Below are 23,811 nucleotides of genomic sequence, written 5' to 3' on the forward strand. Positions count from 1 at the left end.
CTTCATCCAAGAGGGAGTTGGGGTGTAGTTGAAAGCTTCTATCAAGTTTATCTGAGAACATTTTTTTAAACAATGTGAGATTTTTTTGGCTGGTAGTTTATGGTCACATAATAAAGAAAGCATAATATTGTCTATTTAGACCGCTCCAGTGTATTGTTACCACAAAATCCCAAACTGTGGAATCCTGAATCGACCTCTTCTCCCTTGTTTTCCCCAGCATCTCCCTATCCAAGTCCTTGTCACATTTTCTGAGCTGGTGCAATCATCCCCTAAGACAAAGCTTGTAATTCTTCTCCCTCATACAATACAGCTGGGGCACAACAGCTTAAATAATCAGTCTCAAAAAATAAAACAAGTGCCATGCTTTGGTCAATGTATCACTTATCTTATCAAGTATGAATTCCCTGTTCATCATTGAAGGTCTTCCTTGAATTCTCTAGCTTCCTCCTAATCTCCAGCTTCACACTGACATTCAATACAACCCTGATCCAGGCAGAGGGATTTCATTATTTTACTCTTTGTACAGTTTGCTCTTTCACTTTCAAAATATTTACCGAGTGCCGACTATGTGCCTGGCATGGGGGCTACTCCTGGAAAAAGGTGGGTGAGCCCTGACTTCATGAAGTACACATCCTAGCTGGGAAGACAGCCAATGATCAGCAACTCTTACTACTACAACTAACAATAACAATCATAATAATTATAAATATAATAATATTTAAAAAAATAAGATGGTCATGACAAATGGGGATATGACAGAAAACAAACTGGGGGAGGCCACTTTAGGGAGGGGGGCAGGGATGGTGATTCCCTGAAGAACTGTTATTGGGGTGGGACCTCAAAGTTGAGATCCCACTGGCACGTGAGGGTGACAGGAGCTAGAGAGAGCACAGACCACTCTGTGAATTCAGATTTTAGCCAAAAAACAGGGGAAAGCACTAAGGAATATTAAATTGGGAATCACATGATTTCATGCATATTTTCAAGAGTTCTTTTTGGCTTCTTTATAGAGAAGAGACTCATGAGAAGCAAACGAGGAAACCGGGAGACCAGTTTGGTAACTGTTGCTGACATCCTGACTAGAGATGAGGATGACTCGGACCAGGGAGGTGGCAACGAGCTGAAGACACAAGGAGGATCTTAGCTGAATTTTTAGACAAAATGGACACCACCTGTCAATGAACTGAATATGGCTGGGGGGTTGGGGGAGATGAGGATAAGAAGCAATCAAGGAATACTCCTAAGTAGAGTAAGTTATTCCTCACATCTGCCATGCCATTTTTTCTTTTGCCCTCTCCATCAAAAGCAGGACAAAAACATCACCAGTCTTGCTGACAGTGAGGTCACGCACTGTACTTACGGGTTCAGTTCGCATTGTTTTGTGGACTTTCAAATACTGTGCTCTCTGCTCTGTATTTTTTTAAAGTATCATTTCACATACCTTTTGCTTTCGTATGCCTTTTATGCCTACTTTGTGGTGCTTACTACGGAGCACACCTAAAGTACTGTGCACGCAGTATGAGCTCTGTCAAAACTAACGGGATGAACGGTTCCTCCCCATTTGCCCCAAACAGCACAACGTGACCACCCCTACTTACAGAAACGACTGCTTTCGTAACTCTTTATGAAAAAAAGAGGGGAGGGAAATTCTTCTGTTAAACGCCACCAATAACTAGGAAAACTCCTATCACCGAGCATCTACAGGCAAGGCAGGAACAGTGGAAGTGGATAGAAGCTTTTCTTCTATTTTCAGCAAAAAGTTCCATTCATGCTTGTTCAAAGGGGGTCCCCTGTTGCTACTGTTGCCTGATTATGAGAAAACTTAAGAAGAAAGAAAAACTCCCATGTTTTCTCTGAAAAACTAGAGGCAAGAATGCCAAAAGAAAAATACAGAATAACACTGTAAATTCCACTTAAAAATGCATTGGCTAGGGGCTCCTGGGTGGTTTAGTCAGTTAAGCGTCCAACTCTTGATCTCAGCTCAGGGCTTGATCTCAGGGTTGTTAGTTCAAGTCCTGCACTGCACTCTATGCTAGGCATGGAACCCACTTTAAAAAGAAATGCATTGGCTATAGAAGTAAGGAACTCTATTTAACTAATTGAAATAAGTCTTTCCTCAACCTGTAATGGGGACTCATTCTCCTAGAGGGCAACTAATGTGGGACAAGAGCACCCATATGAAGTGTAAACCATACCTTGGCACTTCATTTATGCTTTAATTTGAATTTTTGCTCTTTAAAGTTTTAGTTTAGATGAAAATGAAGAAAATTAAATTTTGGAATATTTTGCCAACTAAATTTGTTTTTATTTTTTATTTTTATTTTTAAGAGAAGACATTGCACAGCATTTATTCGAGTTAATCCATTTCATTCAATAATCTGCCATATTGTTGTTGTCACGTTAAGATTATCGCATTACAATTTCTTTTTTGAGAGGACCATGCTTTTAAAAAATCTGGGTTGGATTTCCATGATGTCTAACTCTATAAAAATCCTTTTCTTTACCAAAAGGCAACCCCTTCATCACAAGAGAAACAGGAAAAACTGAGATTTAGTTGTAGAAAGTGATATCTCCCAGAGAGAATTCATAGTCCATAATCTTTCAGGGTTGTACTTTTACTTGGGGCTTCTTTGGGGGGAGGGAGCTGTCTCTCATAGATATTTCCTTAAAACAGAGAACATGCCCTACTGCATCACAGAAGGGAATAAGGTCTAGTCCCTAGAGAACAGACAGGTGGTCCTCCAGGAAAGGAAGCCTAATGGCTCCCAGGTGACATTCTGCCAAGGTCAGGGGACAGAGTCAGTGACACTCCTGCCCTGATCAGTCAGCAGTAAAAAGGTCTAACCAGGTGAGTGGGAGAGGTAGTACTAGCTTCCAGTTAGAATCTCTAGCTCAGGAATGTCTGTTTGAGTAAGCTGGGGCTGGAGGGTGAGGATACAGAGTCTGGAGAAAGTGACTAAAAATTGTCAAGTGTGAAAAAGATACAGGTTTCCTACTGGGGAACCCACAGAAAGGGGGCACCACCAGGGCAGTCCTGTGCTTTTCTTTGAGAAGAGAATACACTGAGTGGGTTCTGCAGTTTTCAGATAACAACTGGAATGATACTGAACAAGTGGAAAGTTAAATCAGAGTTTCCGTCCATGGTTCAGAAAACACTGATAGAACACCTGTGTGCCAGGCAAAGGGACAGCTGCTGAGAAAAAATCTAGCTAAGATGTGATCCTGACCGGAAGGAGCCATCTAGCAGTGGCCATCAGACCCCTGCACACCATGGAGTGCTGTGTCCTCGGGGCCACTTGGAGGGAAGGATGGCTTTCTGGCTGGCACAATCAGGGAAGGCATTCTCGATCCTCTCCTCTTGGTACTCAGCATGTCCTCTGTGCCTCTAGGTTACTGCTTAGCCTGGCCCATTCTAGGCACTTGCTTATCTTCCTTATCTTTCTTGGTGTGTGAGAAATGGAAGTCTGAGAGGATAAGATCCTGCCTCACAGGTGCCTAATGTGTGTGGAATTGATGTGTCGTGGAAATGTCACTCTGTCTTGGTTCAGAAAGGTGGAAAAAATTTGGGGAAAGGAGAGCTAAGATGGGGTGGTAAGGGTATGGCGTTTTAGTCAAAAAGTGGGAGCAAAGTTACACCAACAAGCAGTTTTAGTACACGGTTTAATCCACATGATAGAAAGAGCACCAACACTGCCAGGGGCCTCAAGAAGGTAGGTGGAAGCCCTCTGCCAAATAAGTTAGTCTGCAGGATTGGGAAGCTTAAATCCTTTCCTATTATCTAGGCAAGCTCAACAAGAGCATATGAAAGAATAATGAATAATTAGAGGGTCTTCAATTTTTGGAAAGTAGAAAGATCAAGTAAACTCCCCCAGCATCCACCATCCCCGCCCCGCCCCCAAAACAGTGAAGTTGAATGTCAAAAGTGTAGAGAAAGTTTTTGGATATCTTCTTTTTTTTTTTTTTTAAAGATTTTATTTATTTATTTGAGAGAGAGAATGAGAGAGAGCACATGAGAGGGGGGAGGGTCAGAGGGAGAAGCAGACTCCCTGCCGAGCAGGGAGCCCGATGCAGGACTCGATCCCGGGACTCCAGGATCATGACCTGAGCCGAAGGCAGTCGCTTAACCAACTGAGCCACCCAGGCGCCCTTGGATATCTTCTTTAAGTGTGTTTTTGATGTTTTGGTCTATAAGCAATCAAGATGGAGAGAGATGCCATCCCAAAGGGGAAAGTTTGTAGGAACCAGAGTAGTTGAGCCCAACCATCCATGATGCCTTTAGACTTACACAAAACCATGGCTACAAGGACTCTCCCAAATGAATCAGCCAGGCAAGCCAGTGGCCACTGTGTAGGAGGGTGTGATATGGTCCACCAAGTCCTGAGTGAAGAGGCCCAGGGGCCCAAGGCTCTGACAAGGGATACTCTGAGGCCAGAAGACAACCCAGCTTGGTTAAGTCATAGTAACTGTGGAGGGGCGAGGACGCAAAGGCAGGACCTCTTGAGCAGAAACCATCCTGTCCATGTTTTTGTTTTTAAAACAACATTCTGGTGATGGGTATTAAAAAGGGCACATATTGAATGGAGCACTGGGTGTTATACGCAAACAATGAATCATGGAACACTACATCAAAAACTAATGATGTAATGTATGGTGATTAACATGACATAATAAAATAAAATTTAAAAAAAACAACATTCTGGTGCTCTATGCATTAATTATTTCACATTATACTACAACAGAGGACATGCAGGACAATGAATAACAATTTCAGAATTGAGCACGAACACTATTTTTTAAGATTTAGGCATAATTCTTAGTACATATAAATAGAAACAAAGGAGGTGGGGATTAGCATAAAAGTATACTTGGGAGAAAGATTCAGTCCTATATTCCTGGCTTATCCCCAAACAACAACACTACATTTCTTGTCACATCTTTGAAGACCTCAAAATTAGTTGCCCAGCACTATAGTTGGATTCACAGAGCCAGAACTACAAACACAAGCAAGTTCATGAGGGATGTGGCAAAGGTAACTCAGCAATCCATCTCAGTCTGCACAATGGAGACTCTCAAAATTCTCGGAGACTCTTATCTGCAGCTCCCTGATGACAAGGACAAGAGTGTGGTCTCCTCCAATACATAAATAACATTATTTTCTTGGAAATACTGAAAAAATATGATTCCAAGAATATATTTTAGCTGGGAGTTCACATATACTACTTGGGAACAAAAATATACTTATGCTGAGGATTTATGATCACCCCGGGACGCCTCATGTATGAAATACAGTCAGTCACCTAAAAAGGAGTGTTCTAGTGACCCCTGAATATGAAGATGAATGTCAAGAAATAAATAAAAAGACAATCTCTTTCTTCATGCCTCCTAGTGGTATGCCTCACGTGATAGAAGGAGGAGGAAGCAGTTACTTAGATTTTTGAGCTGAATTTTCTTTTATCTGATCAGAGTAAGAGTAGGCTGGGGAAAATTTCCTATGCAAATATTGATTCTGGGACAGTTCCCTCCAGTGGAACACGTACACAGGAATGACAGCTTCTGGGACCAAGGGAGGCTCTGAGCCACCCTCTCTGCCAACACAAACCATCTCCTTATCTCTTAACACAGAGTCTAAAAGCAAGAAAAGGCCTTTGAAAATAACTTACCACCACAAAAGTCACAAGCACAAGATCTAAAGCATATATTTTGAGCAGTGAATATGAGAGCCCACATGAGAACTAAGTGTATCTGTGGATTACTTAGCACTAATTCACAGAAGAGTACTTAGTTTAAATGTATCTATTTGTAAATTAGCCAAGAGCCATTCAAGATGAGCTACTGGAGATAGCCTCCAAGATTTTAGGGCTTGCCTTAATATCACTTCTGTGTTATCTTCAGAACAGGTCTTCTCTCCTCATGACTTACTAGGAAGATTGCTAAGAAAACTTTCTTGATAACTCTATTAATATTATTAGTTAAACACAAAGAAGACTGATGTCCTTTCAAAACAATGCTTATTTAATCTCTGATCAATTTTGCCAAGGTAAGAAAGAGCCGTACTCACAGAATATTAAACAGAATGATCATAATGCACTAGGTGACTATACTTGAAAGTGTTCTTTGCAAACCAACCAAACTAATTTTTTTCTTATTGACAAGCCAACCCCAAATTTCACTACAGATAGAAATTTAGCATTTCAAGTCTCCGTATGAGAAACCAGCAAATACAGTCAAGAAAAAGAATTCACTGAGTACTTGGCCAAGAATTAAAATTTGGGCAAGAATAGAATCTTTCACCTTGGTAGCATTTTTACAGAGAGAGAATTTTCATAAAGGGTCTCATCCGATGTCCACACACCCTGAAGATGGGGACAGGTAAAATCCCCCCCATTTTAGCGATGAGGTTCAGTAACCTGCGCTAGCCCTCCCTGTATGATGTGTGTATGTATCTGTGGCAGTTCGAGTCTGTCGCGGACGGAACGGTACTGTGCTGGTCACACCGCACACAGGCGAGTCCGTTCATGTGGGTCCTGACCAGTATTTCTTTTCTAATGAAACACAACATAATACAATAGAAAGAACAGAAACGAAGTTTAAACATCAAAATGCAATCCCACTAGTAACATCAAGAATTTCTCACCCCCGTGGATGAGACGCATACCAGGTTGGGCTGTTTTGTGTGTTCCGTGGGTTGTGGACTTTACCACGCTCAGAAAACACTGAGGTGTTTCCAGGACACATGAGGCAGAGCCCTGTTCCTCGTTATCTAAATAACCAGCTATGTTTTTGTACCATTCCTGGAGAAAGGCCCTAATACTTATTTTAGGAGGCTCCTCTCCAAGGCTGCATCCCCATTCAGCGGGCAGTGCATTCCCTCGGAAGTGGCGCACAAACGAGCTGGCAGTGAGAAATGCTGATCGAGTCTATTTATTTTTGGTTAGTGATATATAATCACAAATGCTTCAAAATGCTCAGATCTTTTCTGGTCTTTAAAAAGTAAGGGAGAAGAAGCAGTTACAGCCTTTACTTCATTGCTGTGGGTTTTTTTAGTGTCAAAATTTGAAAAATACCGCTCAGCATTCACCAGGACAGGCCATATAGTACTATAAGCTGGCCCATCCAGAGCGCCATCGGAAAGTTGCTTTGAAAGCTGACCAATGGGGGCGCCTGGGTGGCTCAGTTGGTTAAGCGACTGCCTTCGGCTCAGGTCATGATCCTGGAGTCCCTGGATCGAGTCCCGCATCGGGCTCCCTGCTCAGCAGGGGGTCTGCTTCTCCCTCTGCCCTCTTCCCTCTCGTGCTCTCTGTCTCTCATTCTCTCTCTCTCTCAAATAAATAAATAAAATCTTTAAAAAAAAAAAGAAAGCTGACCAATGCCTGCAACATCTCTGTCCCACTTGTCTTTTCTCAGTCCCAGTCAGTTCAGCCTCTGAGCCGAACTTGAGATTGTTGTTTTAAAACTCTCTGTTCTGGGTCCTTATCATCCTCGAAGCCTCTAAAAATGCAAGTTTCCTGCAGGCTCTCTTTTCTCTCTCTGCCGCTTTCCTCGGTGATCTTATCTGTTCCTACGGTTTCAATTTTCACGGTTATGCGGGTTATTCCCAAATCTGCGTCTCCATCTCTGCTCTCTTCTCGGAGCCCCAGACCATGTCTCCAGTTTCACACTCAGCAGCTCCATCATGCACCTGCAACGGGCAAGCGGCTCTCACAGTGCCGTGGCACAGCCTCTGTCCCCGGGGATGGACAGCAAGGTCCGAAATCACAAGCATCATGTCCACTGGATTTCACAAGCCTATTCCTCCTCCTGCAGAATTTTAGTTTGAGTATCCACCAGATGTCTTCACGTTCTTCCTTCCCCTCTGCCCTCACATCAGTCTCTCACTACACCCCGTCGCTTCCACCTCTGAAATGTCTCCATCCTCCTTCCTCTCTGCCACGGTCATAGCTCAGGACTGCACCACGTCTCCCCTGGACCACCGCCACAGCCTCCCAGCCAGCCTGTCCTCTGGTTCATTCTCTCCTCCACACAGGCGCCAGGTTCCACTCCCAAAAGGCGAGTCTAATCACACTAGCACCCCATCCCTTTAGACTCCCGCCTCTCCCCACCCAGACAACATGAGAGTCACCCAGGAGCCCGAGCACCAAGTGAGGCCCCATCCCTGGCTTCCTTGATGCAGTGGGGCTTAGAGGACTGTGCAGGTTTGACCCCTGTTACCCCTGTGACCCCCATTCTATGAAACATTCAGGCGGAAGCCTCAGCCTGACCCTGCTGGCCAGGTCCCTGGGTCCCAGACTCTCTCCCCAGAGGCACCTCCCACATTTCTTTCTTTCTAGCCTGGAGCGCCTTGTCCCTGCCTTCAACGGGTGAAAATCCTCTTGTCCACTGGGCTTTCCAGTTCTAACACCATCTCCTTAGTGACGATCCTTGAGTCCTCACTACGTGCGCCCAAGACTCTAGATTAAATGAAGTCCTCCTTCCTCTTGGCCGAACAAAGCTCTTTTTCTGTACGCATGCATTTTCTTATGTCAGTGTTTTATAAGTAGCAACACAAACCTCTGTCTTTATTAATCTACACTATGAGTTCCTCAAGAGCAGAGAGTATGTTTTCCCATTCTAAGCACCTGGAATAAGTTCTACAACATAGTAATGCTGAGTAATTGTCTATTGAACTGAACTAATATGACCAATTCAGAAAGTAAAAATTATAAGGCAGATACAAACACTCACTGGCCCATCCAGTTTGGGGGAGACGGTAAGATGATGGAAGAAGAGTCTTAGAGGAAAAGGTGGATTCTGATGGGTGGAGGAGGTGAGGGGAAGAAGGGCAGTCAAGGTGGAGAGCTGGTATAAACAAAGGTAAGGTGGAGAAAAGCAAGGGACCTGACATGGGCCTAGTGAGCAGTACCCAGTGTTGTGGAAAACCAAAAAACAAAGCCAGGACAGTTGGCTGGGCTTCTATGTTAGGCTGACGAGACTCACTTAGTAGCAAGTGAGGTGATGTGAGCAAAGAAACTATCACCATCATTCTGCTAACGATGTACAGCTCTTGAGCTGTTATGTTTCAAACACATGTTCTCAATGTGGGCATTCCCATTTGATCTTTCCCACACCCCTCTGCTGGAGATCCTGGCAAGGCTGGCCCAAGGTATGTGGCCACTGTGAGCAGGCTAATAATTTAATACTTCTTTTTGCCATTGTTTTTTTCTTTTTTAAAGATTTTTATTTATTTATTTGACAGAGAGAGAGAGAGAACAGGTAGGCAGAGAGGCAGGCAGAGGGAGAGGGAGAGGCAGGCTCCCCGCCGAGCAGGGAGCCCGATGCGGGGCTCGATCCCGGGGACCCTGGGATCATGACCTGAGACGAAGGCAGCCACTTAACCGACTGAGCCACCCAGGCACCCCTGCCAATGTTTGTTAAATATCAATTCAGTACTTTTTTAGTAGGGCTCGTGAGAAACTTAAGTTTCTATAAATAAAAGAACTTTTAATAACTTTTATTTAATTTTTTATTTAATAAAAAATTTAATAATTTATTAAATTCTTTTTCTTGGAATTTAGCAATTTGCTTCTTTTGGATTGTGTCATTTGGTAATTTAACTGACATTCTTTTTTTTTTAAGATTTTATTTATTTATTAGAGAGAGAGAGCACACATACACACACACGAGTAGGGGGAGGGGTAGCGGGAGAGGGAGAAGCAGACTCCCAGCTGAGTGGGGAGCCCCATGTATGGCTTGATCCCAGGATCCTGGGATCTTGACCTGAGCCAAAGGCAGACGCTTAACCTACTGAGCCACCCAGGCGTCCCTTAACTGACATTCTTAATCCTTAATTTTTCACATATGTAATTTTTCCAACACACTTACTAAGGAGGAAGGTCAATTGTCGACATGGATTAAAACTGTGTTCCCGGGACGCCTGGGTGGCTCAGTTGGTTAAGCGACTGCCTTCGGCTCAGGTCATGATCCTGGAGTCCCGGGATCGAGTCCCGCATCGGCCTCCCTGCTCGGCAGGGAGTCTGCTTCTCCCTCTGACCCTCCCCCCTCTCATGCTCTATCTCATTCTCTCTCTCAAATAAATAAATAAAAAGAAAAAAAATCTTAAAAAAAAAAACTGTGTTCCCCAGGGCGCCTGGGTGGCTCAGTTGGTTAAGCGACTGCCTTCGGCTCAGGTCATGGTCCTGGAGTCCCGGGATCGAGTCCCGCATCGGGCTCCCTGCTCGGCGGGGAGCCTGCTTCTCCCTCTGACCCTTCCCCCTCTCATGTGCTCTCTGTCTCTCTCATTCTCTCTGTCTCAAATAAATAAATAAAATCTTTAAAAAAAAAAAAAAAAAGGGAAATAAAACTGTGTTCCCCAAACCCAGCAACATCCCATGCATGACTTGGTTTCAGAATGATCACTCATTGCCAACTAAAAGCTAGCAAGTCCACAGGTTCATGGGGCCGCCTTGGTGGGCCTTCAGTAATGTGTGTACGTTCACTGACAAAGTACTGATCGGCCACTTTCAGACCCTGCAAGGAACATTCATACACTTCCAGCAGATACAAACAGCTTCCCTGGCCAAAGCAGGATCCATTTACTGTTTAATAGTTACTTGATTCATTTTGTATAGAAATCGGAGTTAAATCAGATCCTATGGATGTGTTAGGGCAGGTGTACGGTTGGCCTTCTCCTTGATCAGATTCCAAGTGCTATTATGATTATCCTCATTTCACACATGAGACAACTGAGCCTGAGAGATGCTAACTAGCTGGCTCAGAATCACACAGGAAGTCAGTGGAGGAGATGTTAAGTACCCAGGTCTGACTCTTTACCTGCTCCAACAACACCATGAAGACTTAAATTGTCCAAAATGAATTGAACAGGAGTGAGACTGAAAACAAAGGAAATAGGAGGTTTACTGTAAACAGTCTAAGTGAGAACCGACTTGAATTTCCTACGAGGAATTCAGTCTATAAAAATTAGAGTCATAATGACTTACTCACTGTTAAGTGCTCCCACATACCCCTTCAACCCTCACCATGCTTCCTAAACACCAAATCCTATATAGAGAAATAATACATGTTTGCTGCACAAAAGAAAGGTATTGCTTTTACTAACATTTGAATATACAGGCACTGATGTTCTGGAAATTCACATCACTCAGACAACATAATAAATCTATAGTAAGGAGGTTAAAATCAGAGGTAGCTGAAAAACTGCCATTTCCCCCATCAGACGCTACATGCTCTGCCTACTTGACTGAAGGTGGCTCAAGCCAGAGAAACACCAGCTCCGGACTGCTTCGGCCCCCCCACCTTGCTGACTGCATGATGTATCCTGCCCTCAGGCAGAGAGGGCTCCCCTTCAATTCTTAACGCCTTTGTCTTAGAGCTGAGACCCTTCAAATTTCCTTTCCTCCACTTTGTAACAGGTTTTTACAGTGCTTTCTTTTGAGTAACATCTAATAGATGTCCAGTCAATGGAAAAGTTATTCAACAGAGAAAAATGATAACGTCAAAAGAACAAAGTGTATCCTGTATGAAATCCTTTAATTAGATCAAAAATATTTGCTCCATTGGCCAGAGTAATCAGTACTTGAGCCCAGGAACCTGTCTGGTTGCCCTTCTTTTGAGGAAACATACCAGAAAAACACAAGTTTCCTTTCAACGCAAAGACAGTTTGTACATGATCAAACTAAAATAAAACTTTAAAAAAACTGAGTTAACCTTAGCTACAATTTTTCTTCAGCATTTTTGTTGAGAGACAGAAAAGCTTTTGGTTTTTAAGTGCCTTACAAAGATATGTTCTGGTGACAGGACAGGTTCAGGCCAATCTGCTATAACCACATCTTAGAGATATGAGCAGCAATGGTACTTAGACACTCCAAGATGTTCATTCATTTAAAAAGACTCTAAGGCAGAGGCGCCTGGGTGGCTCAGTCAGTTAAGCGTCCAACCCTTGATTTCGGCTCAGGTCATGATCTCAGGGCGGTGAAATAGAGCCCCCAGTCCTGGCTCCATGCTGGGTGTGGAGCATGCTTAAGATTCTCTCTCTCCCTCTCCCTCAGCCTCTGCCCCTCCTCCCCTAAAAAATAGTAAAATAAAATAAAAAGTCTCCAGTGCATTTCTCTACTCTCTATCTCTCTCAGGATTTAAATTTTAAAAGACTTATCTCATCTGTTTTGTTTCTTAAATTCCATGTCTGAGTGAAATCATATGGTATTTATCTTTCTCTGACTGACTTATTTCGCTTAGCATAATACCTTCTAGTTCCATTCACGTCATTGCAAATGTCAAGATTTCATTCTTTTTGATGGCTGAGTAATATATATATATATATACACTGTATATATATATATATATATATATGTACTGAGTTATATATATATATATGGTATATATATATATACCACATTTTCTTTATTCATTCATTAGTCAATGGACATTTGGGCTCTTTCCATAGTTTGGCTATTATTGATAATGCTGCTATAAACATCAGGGTACATGTATCCCTTCGAATCTGTATTTTTGTATCCTTTGGGTAAATACCTAGTAGTGCAATTGCTGGATCATAAGGTAGTTCTATTTTTAACTTTTTGAGGAACCTCCATACCGTTCTCCAGAGTGGCTGCACCAGTTTGCATTCCCACCAACACTGTAAGAGGGTTCCTTCTCCGCATCCTCGCCAACACCTGTTGTTTCTTGTGTTGTTAATTTTAGCCATTCTAAAAGGTGTGAGGTAGTATCTCACCAAGTTTTGATTTATATTTTCCTAACGATGAACGATGCTCAGCATCTTTTCATATGAGGAGGGGGGAAAAGAGAAAGTGCGCGCATGCACACACGAGAGAGGGAGAGAGAGAGAGAGAGAGAGAGAGAGAGAGAGAAGGGAGAGAAGGAAACAAGCCATAAGAGACTCTTAGGGATAGAGAACAAACTGAGGGTTGATGGAGCGAAGTCGGTGGGGGACGGGTGAGAAGGGTGATGGGTATTAAGGAGGACACTTGTTATGATGAGCACTGGGTGTTGTATGAACATGACGAATCACTGAATTCTACTCCTGAAACCAATACTGCACTGTATGCTAACTAGAATTTAAATACAAATTTGAAAAGAAAAAAAATAAAAGATTTATCTCAGGGAATAAAAGAAAAGTAATTTCTGAGTCTAACTATGTGCCAATGTGGAGATACATGCTTTACGGCATCTCATTTAACTCTCCCCACTCCTAACAAGCCCCAGAGGCACATGCCATTAGCTCCATTTTACAGAATAAGAAAATGAGCCTCCGGAAGCCACTAAGTCATAGCAAGTGGCTAAGCTAGAACTGAACCTGAGTTTCTTGGTTTGCTTTTTCACAGCTACACAAATCCGCCTCGAGGACTGTAAAAAAGAAAACACAACAGGTCATATTTACACTGACACTTAACTAAGGTTCTATGGTAGACCAACTATCTGCTTTTAAAAATAACATTACAGCTTTCTGTCACACATATGATGTTCATAAGCTTTTTTTCTTCCTGAATTGTTAGTAATGCTACTGCTAAATCTTCCCACTGACATTACAGGAAAATTCTAAAGCATACAGAGCAACCACCACCAATTCCCTAAGAGTCCTTGTATTTGTAAATACAAGTGAAGACACCAAACAGTTCAATCAATAGAGCAATCCATGGAGGGTATGCCCCTCAAGAGGGGGCCAGGGAAAGATGTGAATTTTCCTTAACCCTTACCTAATCTGTCCTGCTAGAATTTAAAGAAACTTCCTTTTATTACACATTTGGGAAAAAAATACAGCATCATTCCTACAGTCTTTCTAGCATACGATCTTTATCAAGTTATATCACTTCACCAAACCTCAACTTCATTACTTGAAAAAGAGTGATAATCACCACCACCACCGCATAGGATGACTATGTGGAAGAAAGGGTAGACATGAAGTGCTTGATCGAGGGTAGCTACCTTTTACTCCCAACACAGTAATGTGCTTTTTCCCTTTTTTCTTTTTAGCCATGGATGGGGCCTTTCTCCTAATCAGACCCACCCACTACTGGGGGAGAGTGCAAGATAAGGAACATAGAAACAAAGTCATTACTATTTGTATTCCGACATCCAAGTTAGAATTTTTCCTTGAAAGGCCAAACTTTATAGAGAAATGTTACCTTCCTTTGTACAACCACAACCAACTCTGTAAGTTTCAAATCTCAAATCCCTCTCTCCTGGAATAGCGAAGCCACAGGTCTGTCCCCCTCAAGAAGCAGTCAGTAAGTAATGGGCTAGAAAAGCTCAAGGCTGTCCCCAAGTTACTGCAAGGGGACTGTCGGGTTTGGGGGGCAGGGCAGTAAAGAGGCAGCAGAGATGAAAGGTAAGAGCTATGGGCAACAAGCCCATCTTCCCTTGTTGGGCTTGGGCTCCAAACGGTGAAATTAGGTAGATGGCTGAGTGAACACTGAAGACAGGAACACAGTTTTACATACAGACTGTGACTTAGTACACAGAGGAGACTGTGTCAGTCTATCCCCAGCCCCAAGTGGCGGTCAGCATGCTCACGGTGGATTCGGCAGTGAGCAGAGTAAAGCTAAGGGCAGGCAAGGGGTAGATGAGGTCCAGAGCTTATTATTCCTGAGTTGCTCCTCTTTCCCAGGATGGGAAATCTGCAAGGACTCAAAAGTTTCTACATGCTCTGGGGATAGAGGCCTGCAAGGGAGCCCACCTTATAAAAGGCCATAGGCTGTAAGGAGTATGCAACAAGGAAGCAGTGGAGTTTACAGCCTCAGCAAGAGGCAACATAGGGCAAGACAGCCAAAAAGGTCCAGAGACCCTAACCCGGCTGAGATGTGCCCCTGACACTCACTGCAAATACCACGGGGGCAGCAATGACTAGCGTGGACACTTCTTCTGAGACCAGAGCAGCCCAGCAGCATCGTAGGGTTCCAATGACCCTCCCATGTCAGGGACTGAGTGATCCAAACGGGGATATTTTATCCTCAGCCCAGGCAGGAGCAATATTCTGAACGGACCATGTATCACAAAAAGAGTTCAGTCAAAAACAGCTCAAATGCTGGTCCCTGGCAGGGGGTGGCAACTTGCTGAGGACCACAGTGCAGTGGTCTCAAGTAAAGAACACAGCATTTCCCACCTATGTTTCAGCGGAGAGAATAATTCTGAGAATCCATTAATTACCACTTCTGAGGGTCAATGCAAGTGCTTTAATGACTCATAAAATAAAATAATCTCCTAAGATTACCAGATAACAAAACCAAGCCAAAACACACATGGGAAAAAAAGGTTTTTCATACAGCATGGCCTGTCAACACAAACTATTTTTCACACCCATGCCAAAGGCACTGAGTCATATTTCCTCTCAAATAGAAGTACATGTATTTTGAATTTTCATGTAAAATTGATAAAACTATCAGTAGTTTTATTTGTCTTTCTTCTTGAAATATCAAGGTAATAAAAAACTGCACTTAGAGCAGGTCCAAATGAAAATTTCCTTGGAGGGGCCTGACCACCCATAAGAATGTCATCTTTTGATGAAACTGTCCATTTGGTTATAAGACTAACCCTGAAATCAGTTAATTCACGTGGGCCTAATGTTACCAGCAAAATGAAGCAACTTCAGTGACTTGGACTTAGGTATAAAGGCTACATGTGAATTCTACATCGGTCGTTAGTTTCAGCGATGAGTCTAAAAGGCCCAGAGGGTCCGAGGCATGCACTGTCGGGGCCTACAGCCCATGTGTGCGGCACTAACACCGTGATGCCCGTGGTGGAAGGTGCCCCTTCCCTGACAAGGCGCACACACCACAGCACTGCCTGGGACCACAGGCTGCTGAGACAACAGCCCCCTACACCTTCACCGTCAGCAGGAGAGGCTCTCAGCCAGGGCTTACGGCCAATCTCCCAACTCCCTGCAAGACCCACCACATCTGAAGGGTGGGGAAGTTGGTTTTATTGCTAATATGTGACAATTCTGTGTTTACTGTTTCCTGCCCTCTTTGGACGGAGGAACATCACCTGTACTTAGCTCTACCTTTGGAACTATGATATGGAAATGGGCCTTCAAAACATATAAAAACAAAACTAAAAATCAAAATGAAGAAAATAAGAATCTATACAACTGAGATGACAACTGTATCTGTCAGGCTTGGCTCTCTGCCGTCTGTTCCTCAAGATAGATACAAAGTAACCTCAATCGCACATTTCCCACAGTCATTGTTCTACCAGAAAACAATGACGTGATAACGTGTAAACTTCCTCCATCGATTCTGATAGGTCTTAAAGTGAATGCTTCATGTTTTTTTCTTTTATGCTTTGTTTTTATTAAACGTATTTTCAATAGATAGAAGGCAGCCACTTTTTAGCAAAAGGGGAACCAGACAAGCCCGTCCGTTCTACTGATTGGGGATGGGCCCACAATGTACAAGGACTGGCTTTGCAAGGATGTGGCTTTGGTTCAGGGGCACCTGATGGGAGCCAGGGTTAAATTCACTTCCCCTTTAAACTGTGCCAACCACTCCCCTCTCAAACGTCTTCCTGGTAAGTTTAGTGTGGAAAACCTCAGTGAGAACGTTCACTTATTCCTGAGTCTGCCCGGCAAATAAACCTTGGTAATAATTCACTTCATGTATAAAGCTTTTACTGCCAATGCCATGAGAGCATTATAATTCTGTTATCATTCCCATGACAAAATCTCCAGTCGGGTAGAGAAACACTGACAAGTTAGGCAGTTGTCCAATAAATGAGTTAGTAGCCTAAGTATAAACAACATTTTGATTGCCTCTACCGTGCTTGCTTCATTAGACCAACACCCTTCATAAAACACCAGCTCACTCCCTGTGACTGCAGATCGCACAGACTTTGGAATGTGTCCGTCAAAGTGTGGCACCTAAATCACTTAGGGGTGAAGGCTGGTTAGAAATTCAGACACCAAGGCCTCCATCCAAGCTTAACTGGAGTGGGGGGGTGGGGTGCAGAGCAAGAATTACAAGCACGGCAAATTAACTGCTATGCAAATTAAATGTGAGAAACACTGCTTGACAAAAACAAAACTAGGATTATTTTTAAAAGTATCTATCCATCCCTGCTTCCTCGTCTCCAAACAAAAACCCTTTGTCAAAATTTAAGAAGTTGTATAATACAAGACATCATGGCCTCTGGGGTCAAAATTTCTATCACCCATCTCATTCCAAAAATAGATCTCAATCACTGTATGGCGGCATTAAAATGCAGTATTTTTATGACCTATCTGAAAAAAGCAAATAGCTAGAACCACAGTTCGGCCGCTTACAAAGAAAATGTCTGATTTAGAAATTCTCAAATGTTCAGTATTTATGTGTGTCTTACATAAACGGAAAAAATAGTACATGAAGCAAATTTCACTTTTATTGCAACAGCATCCCTGGTAGAACTCAGCTACATCAAATGGCTCGCTTTGCGTTCCGTACTGCGGAGCGTTATTATACTCACACACACTGCTTATGTCATTGCAGTTTTACTGAGAACAGCTCCATTTTCATGCCTGTTTACACAATTAGACTTTTAATGTGACGAATGCTGGACAATAGCTGGGTCATGTGGCCAAGACAAAGATTTCCCTTGATAGCTCTTACTTGTCAATACAAATGAGAGTTAGAAAATGTTCTCTGAGGAGGGGGGCAGGAGCAGGAAGGGCCTTCCACACATTTTCCCGGAGGAAAAAGGCACCGAATCACAAAAGTTTAGAAAGGAAATTAAATGATCAAAAGTTATTATTCCCATATTCTTACTGAGTAGGCATCAATGTATAATTAAAGAGAAGTAAAGCTGCCTAGAACTTGGTACTTAGGACACGACCCACACACAGGCTAAGCATGGCACTCTCGTCCTCAACCACGGCTGACTGCTTCCTTTTATGAAAAATGGAAACTGAGGCTGAGGGCAGCCAGTTGACTTACCAGAGTGACTGAACACAAGACAGCATGGGAGTCAAATTAGCTAGCTACATGCTCAGGACTGCTGGATTTGGGTGGGAAGGTGTGTTTACCAGGCTGTAGAACTTTGTAACTTTGTAAGAACATCATATGGCAAGAGTTCTTTTAAAGGAACATTTTAGTTCATAAGAGAGATGATTTTTTTTTAAAGATTATTTATTTATTTATTTGACAGAGAGAGAGAGATCACAAGTAGGCAGACAGGCAGGCAGAGGGAGAGGGAGAAGCAGGCTCCCTGCTGAGCACAGAGCCAGATGCAGGGGCTCGATCCCAGGATGCTGGGATCATGACCTGAGCTGAAGGCAGACGCTTAACTGACTGAGCCACCCAGGTGCCCCGAGAGATGATTTTAATACAGCTTTCCATTTTATTAGCTAATCATCTTCTTTAAATATGTCCTCAAATATTCTAATATTTAAAACATCTACATCGCTTTCATTTTGTACCTTAGGGGTATACAAAGAAGCAATCACAGAATTATCAATTCTGCAAGTGGATGATGGATAGATCAATCCTCTTCCCTGCCCTCACCCGGGCACCCCTCAAACGCAAACCTTTATTCATACACAAAGATTTGGTCAGCCACAGAGCTTTAAGTGGATGCCCGGCCTTTTAGGGCACTTGGTCATTAGCATACCAGCCTCTCAGGCTGGCCTCGGGACACTGGATGGGATGTATCATATGTTCATCTGGGAAGCAGCTCCCACTCCCCAGAAGACCAAGAACAAAGAAGCTGGCAGGCTTCAGGGAGAAGCTGCCCAGTCAACAGTGGATTAAAGACACCCATTAGTTGCCTCAATCAGCTAATTAGCTCAACAAATGCAAAACCTAAATCATTAAAGAAAGTGGCCATGATTGCATTGCTGGCTTCTGATTTGGTGTCACCAACCCAGCAGGGTGGGAAGAGGGTAGTTCCACAGAAAACAAAAAACTGTCCACACAAGGGAACTGGAATGGGATGCGGCTCAATTTTTTATGAAAGTCGAGCCCTGCCAGGAAGTTTCACTGACAAGGAGAGAGTACCAGGGAGACCTCTGTGTTTATGCTTTGAAATTTAAATCAATTTAAATATAAATTGCTCTCCTTTTTTGTCATTACGAGAAAGAAGTAAAATGTGGGTTTCAGATCTCTGGTGTGCAAATGGTCATTAACTTTCATTTGACCTTGGGTGTAGAACTAATATTGAATTTATGCACAGGGTACACTCATTATACTCATCTAGTTTCCGCACAGAAAATAATGCTCCCAGGAGCTGCAATGCTAGAAGCTGCTTTTCAGGCACTCAAATAGAAAACTTGATTCTTCCTTTAAAGCCTCTCTCCTGCCTTCCACCCACCTCTTTGCTCCAAAGGCACCTCAGGGAGGCTTGGCAACATGTATAAAACATGGGCACTAACAGGTAAAAATCCGAATGACATAAAATCGTTGTCCTGGACCACACAGGACAAGAGCCTCGTCTGTGAGCTCTCATATTCCTGGAGACAGTTACCATCAGTACTCAGTTCTCCTTCCCAGGATCTGATTCCCTAAGACAGGGACAAGCACCCATTTAGAGCGATAATTACCTTTGTCTATTGAGCCTTATAAGCATTACATACCGCCACTGAAGTGTCCCACAGCACTTTGTTTTGAAAACAAAACCCCTGCATTCTGGAGCACACTCTGTTGTGGTTTTAATTATTCACCTCCTTGGCAAATCAGTTTCATTTACTATCCTAATGGACATGACCATGTTGAAGGATGACAAAATCAGCTCGCTTGCTTTCCTCAATTCTAAACAATCCTCAGGGTTAAAGGAACCCAACTTCAATACACTCAGATCTCTTGCTGTTCAAGGAGAAATCAGGGCAAAGGGCTATTTTCTTTTATAGTATGCCACTGAGTGGTTATTTATCATTTCGACTTAATAGCTCTAATTACAAAAGACAGTGTCACGGGATTTTTTTTAAAGGCAATTTTCTTTGTATCCCAGTGGGAGAGTTAGAAAAATTTACAAAGCATCTGCTGCATGCATTTTCAATTGTTTCTGGGTTTTACCAGTGCTATTATTTTTTTGATTGCAAGAATTTTACATTTTCAAAGATCTTTAACTTGACAATGCATTGATAACTACTCTTAAGACTCTTCTTGTGGTTTTATGCCATTAAAAAAAAAAAAAGAAAAGATCTAACCTGTCAACCACTGAATTGATCTCTGATAAGAACATGCACTGGTGGAGACGGGATATGGACGCACAAAACCTGTCAGCAAAGCAGGGACAGAAGAACAGGCTCTGGAAATGTTAGAACAAGGAGTTATTATGGCACCAGAGAAGGAGAGAGATTTTACAAGCTTCAACAATCAGCATGATGTTAGGCAAAGCTCTCTCTTCTAGGGAAAACATCCTACATTGTCATCAATCAGGAAGACCACAATGTTGTGTTGATTATTTTAGGGGAAAACACACGCGACTTCTTTCCTCTTGGCTGACAAATGCTAAAGAACACATTCAGTGGGGCTCCAAGACAATCAGTGTGGGTCTGTGCTGACCTCGAATGAGAGTGACGGCCATGGGCCGGGGTGGTGTCCGGGAGGTGGCAAAGGAGAAGAAAAGGACAAAAAACACACCGTGTGGAAATATCAATTCTGAGAGGACAAGGTGCATCCTTAGAGGGCAGGCTAAGGAAGACTTAAGAAAATTTAAGTGGTTGAAAGTATCCCTAAAAATTAAGCATTAGATTTTAATTACTTAAAATCCAGCCAACAGATTTCTGCCATGAGAGTCTTTTTTAGCTCCAACGTTCATTATTAGAGCCATCAGAGACCAGATGAATAAAGACCTGTAAGAGAAGATCACCATAGCTTCTAGCTTTAAATTTTCAATATAAAATGTCACAGAAAACTGGAAAGGTCGAAGGAGTCTGACACAGCAGTAACTGTACTAGCATGGGAGGCTGTCTTTGCTGGCCCTAACTGTATTATTGACACCTACTCTAAAATCCCATTCTATTGCGCCTTCTTCTACATACGAGCTGTGTGTTTACAAAAGGGAAAGGGTCAAGGCAAACAGGTTCTCCATTAAAAGGAGAAATCTGTCCACTAAAAATAAAAAGTAAAAATTTAGAGGACGTTAAAAGTCAGAGCAGTTCCATAGGCTTAATGGTTTTTTTTTCCTTCTAAATGTGGAAAAGGAAAAGCCTTCTTTATGCTAAAAATAATCTATTTCATTTTTCATGACAAAGCAACATGAATATCTTGTCTTTGGAATGCTTCTGCCCTGAAGATGTTTTTTCAATTGTGTCAGACCTCAAGTCTCACATCAGAGCTTCCTGTCAACACTTCATTTCCCCCAATCGTACATACATATTCTTTTTTTTTTTTTTAAAGATTTTATTTATTTATTTGACAGAGAGAGACATAGCGAGAGAGGGAACACAAGCAGGGGGAGTAGGAGAGGGAGAAGCAGGCTCCCCTGCGGTGCAGGGAGCCCGATGTGGGGCTCAATCCCAGGACCCCGGTATCACGACCTGAGCCGAAGGCAGACACTTAACGACTGAGCTACCCAGGCGCCCCCGTACATACATATTCTTAAGAAGGAGGCTTAAAACTGCTGAAATTTCCTAGTAAGTACTGCTGATGCCCAGTGATGGTTACTAACAGGAGATCTTCAAAGCTGGCAATTGACCCAGACTACAGGGGTGACAGAAGCCCCTCAACCTGTCTGATGGGTCCACCCTGACGACCAGATCTGGGGTTGCCTTCTTGAATATGTTACATGCACAGAGTTCACTGCACGGCACAGAGTAGCAACCAGGTTGTTGAAATCACACACCCATTCAAATGCCTAATTAAGCTTGACAATAGGATCCAAAGATGAGAAAACCAACAAGAGGATCTAGAAGGCTAGGAGAGACAATTTAAGCTCAATGTAAAACACTGGCTTCCCTCTCATGCTTTCTATTAAAACCTATTAAAAATAATGTTTACAAAAAGCTCAAATTAAACACAATAGAGTGAAGCTATTTTATACTATTTTATATTATGTATCTTTAATATCCCCAAGAAATAATAAAATATCTTGGTACACAAATACCACTTTAATCTCAATCCCTGGCTAATTTATCCTGGGAAGAGAAAAAAAAAAAAATGCTGCTATCTGCTACCTGTAAAACGTATGAGCTTTTACTCTGGTGTTTTCCATTCCAGGAACCAAAGTGGAAAATAGGAACATCTTTTTGCAAATCCCATCTTTATTCTCATAATCCAGAAACGTACTAACAAGGGAGGGAGCGTAGCGTAGTTGAAAAAACTGGAGATGGGGCACTGAAACCCTTGGGTTTGCATTCTGGCTGCGGGCTGGCTAGCCTAGGTGATCTCAGGAGTAACCTTTCCTCTCTAAATCTTGACACTGAGACACAACGCAAATGCAAACCGCGCCTCCTGTGGTGGGCACTCACGGTGCCCACTCACCACAGGTCCCTCTTCTGCTGGTTTTCCTTGAGGGGCTGCATCCATCCCAGCCGTAGGCCATATGTCTTCTCTTGTGTGCAGGTCACCTGACCTCTCGAACCACCCTGCTTCTACTGCTCCAGAGGTGGGCATGTCATTCTTCCAACAAGGTCCCCAGCGAGACATCTGTGGAGACTACCCGGATAGAGGTTTTCTCCCTTTCTGCTGAGATTAACTCCAGAGATTCTCTGAGCCCTTAAATTCCCTTTGTGGTTTTCAGGTTTGTTTTTGTTTTTGTTTTTCTAGCACTTGCTCCTAAACGAGTCCTGAATAAAATATTCTCAAGGGTGTGACTCCATTAAGGATAATGAAGGTAATTAATAAAAATATGTATTGCTATAATTAAATATTAGAGTTGAAAGGCATCTCTCAGGTTATCAGATTCTACACCAATCCCCTCATGATGCAAATCGAAATCACTTTGCTAAGGTCACAGTGACAATTAATGGCATAAACAGAGCCTAGAATCCCTTTCTTTCTTTTCCAAACTTTCAGTTTTAAAGCACTTAACTAGCTATGGACTAAGCAGAGTAAAATATAACAACTGCCAAGGAGATTTACCAATATGGTATTTCTGGCTTTCCAGAAATAGAAGCCTACCACGGTACAAATTTCATATGATCTAAAGAGAATGAGAGCTAAAAGTGCTTTGGCTGTAGATTCCTGGAAAAGGAAAAAAAAAAAAAACGTATCTCCCAAGACTCTAATTAGCTAACATTAGCAGGGGAATAAGCAATCGAACAAAAAGAAAGTGCAAGGATATCTGTGCTAATTTTTGTAAATCTCTTGAAGCCTTAAAATGCTATTCACATTCACTAAGGTTAGCATTTGGAGGAGAAAACTGTTTAAAGGCACATCCTAATGGCCTTTTAGAAAATTACAACAAAATGGATCTTTTACTAAGCTAGAGCCTTGAATCATTTATATAATCTATCGATTGTCATTTACTTTTATTTCTGTTTGTACGGTGAGCTGAAATAAAAAACTTTTGCTTTATACTAATTCTTGTTTTAATAACCCTTGGCAGTGAGACATAAATCTATCATGACCACGTGAGCCCTAATTAACAGTTTTACTGCAAGACGTAAGATATTAGGGTAATCAATTCCTTCTGTCAAGCCCCAGATGTGCTATCATTTTCATACTTTTTATTAGATGTACACCAACTTCTTTTTCTTCTTCCTTAAAAAACAACCTCAAAATAGTTTTAGAAAACCACATCAAGCATACACAGAATGTACCATTCTGCAGCTGGAACTCTACTTAATTAAGGCTATGCTTAATGTCTCTGCATTTTATCACCTCCTAACTACACAGTAATAAGTTCTTCTTTTTCAAACAGCCAGTGATTCATTAATGTTTTCCCTTTATGAAA

At 42.4% G+C, this 23,811-nt stretch overlaps 1 protein-coding gene across 1 annotated transcript in view; it reads right to left on the reverse strand.

Annotated features, from left to right (window-relative positions):
- RAPGEF5 (Rap guanine nucleotide exchange factor 5) overlaps positions 1-23,811 on the reverse strand; it is a 225,725-nt gene that overhangs the window by 109,801 nt on the left and 92,113 nt on the right. The gene's annotated exons all lie outside the window — the stretch shown is intronic.

Source organism: Neomonachus schauinslandi, chromosome 12 (genome assembly GCF_002201575.2).
Source record: "Neomonachus schauinslandi chromosome 12, ASM220157v2, whole genome shotgun sequence".
Classification (NCBI taxonomy): Eukaryota; Metazoa; Chordata; class Mammalia; order Carnivora; family Phocidae; genus Neomonachus; species Neomonachus schauinslandi.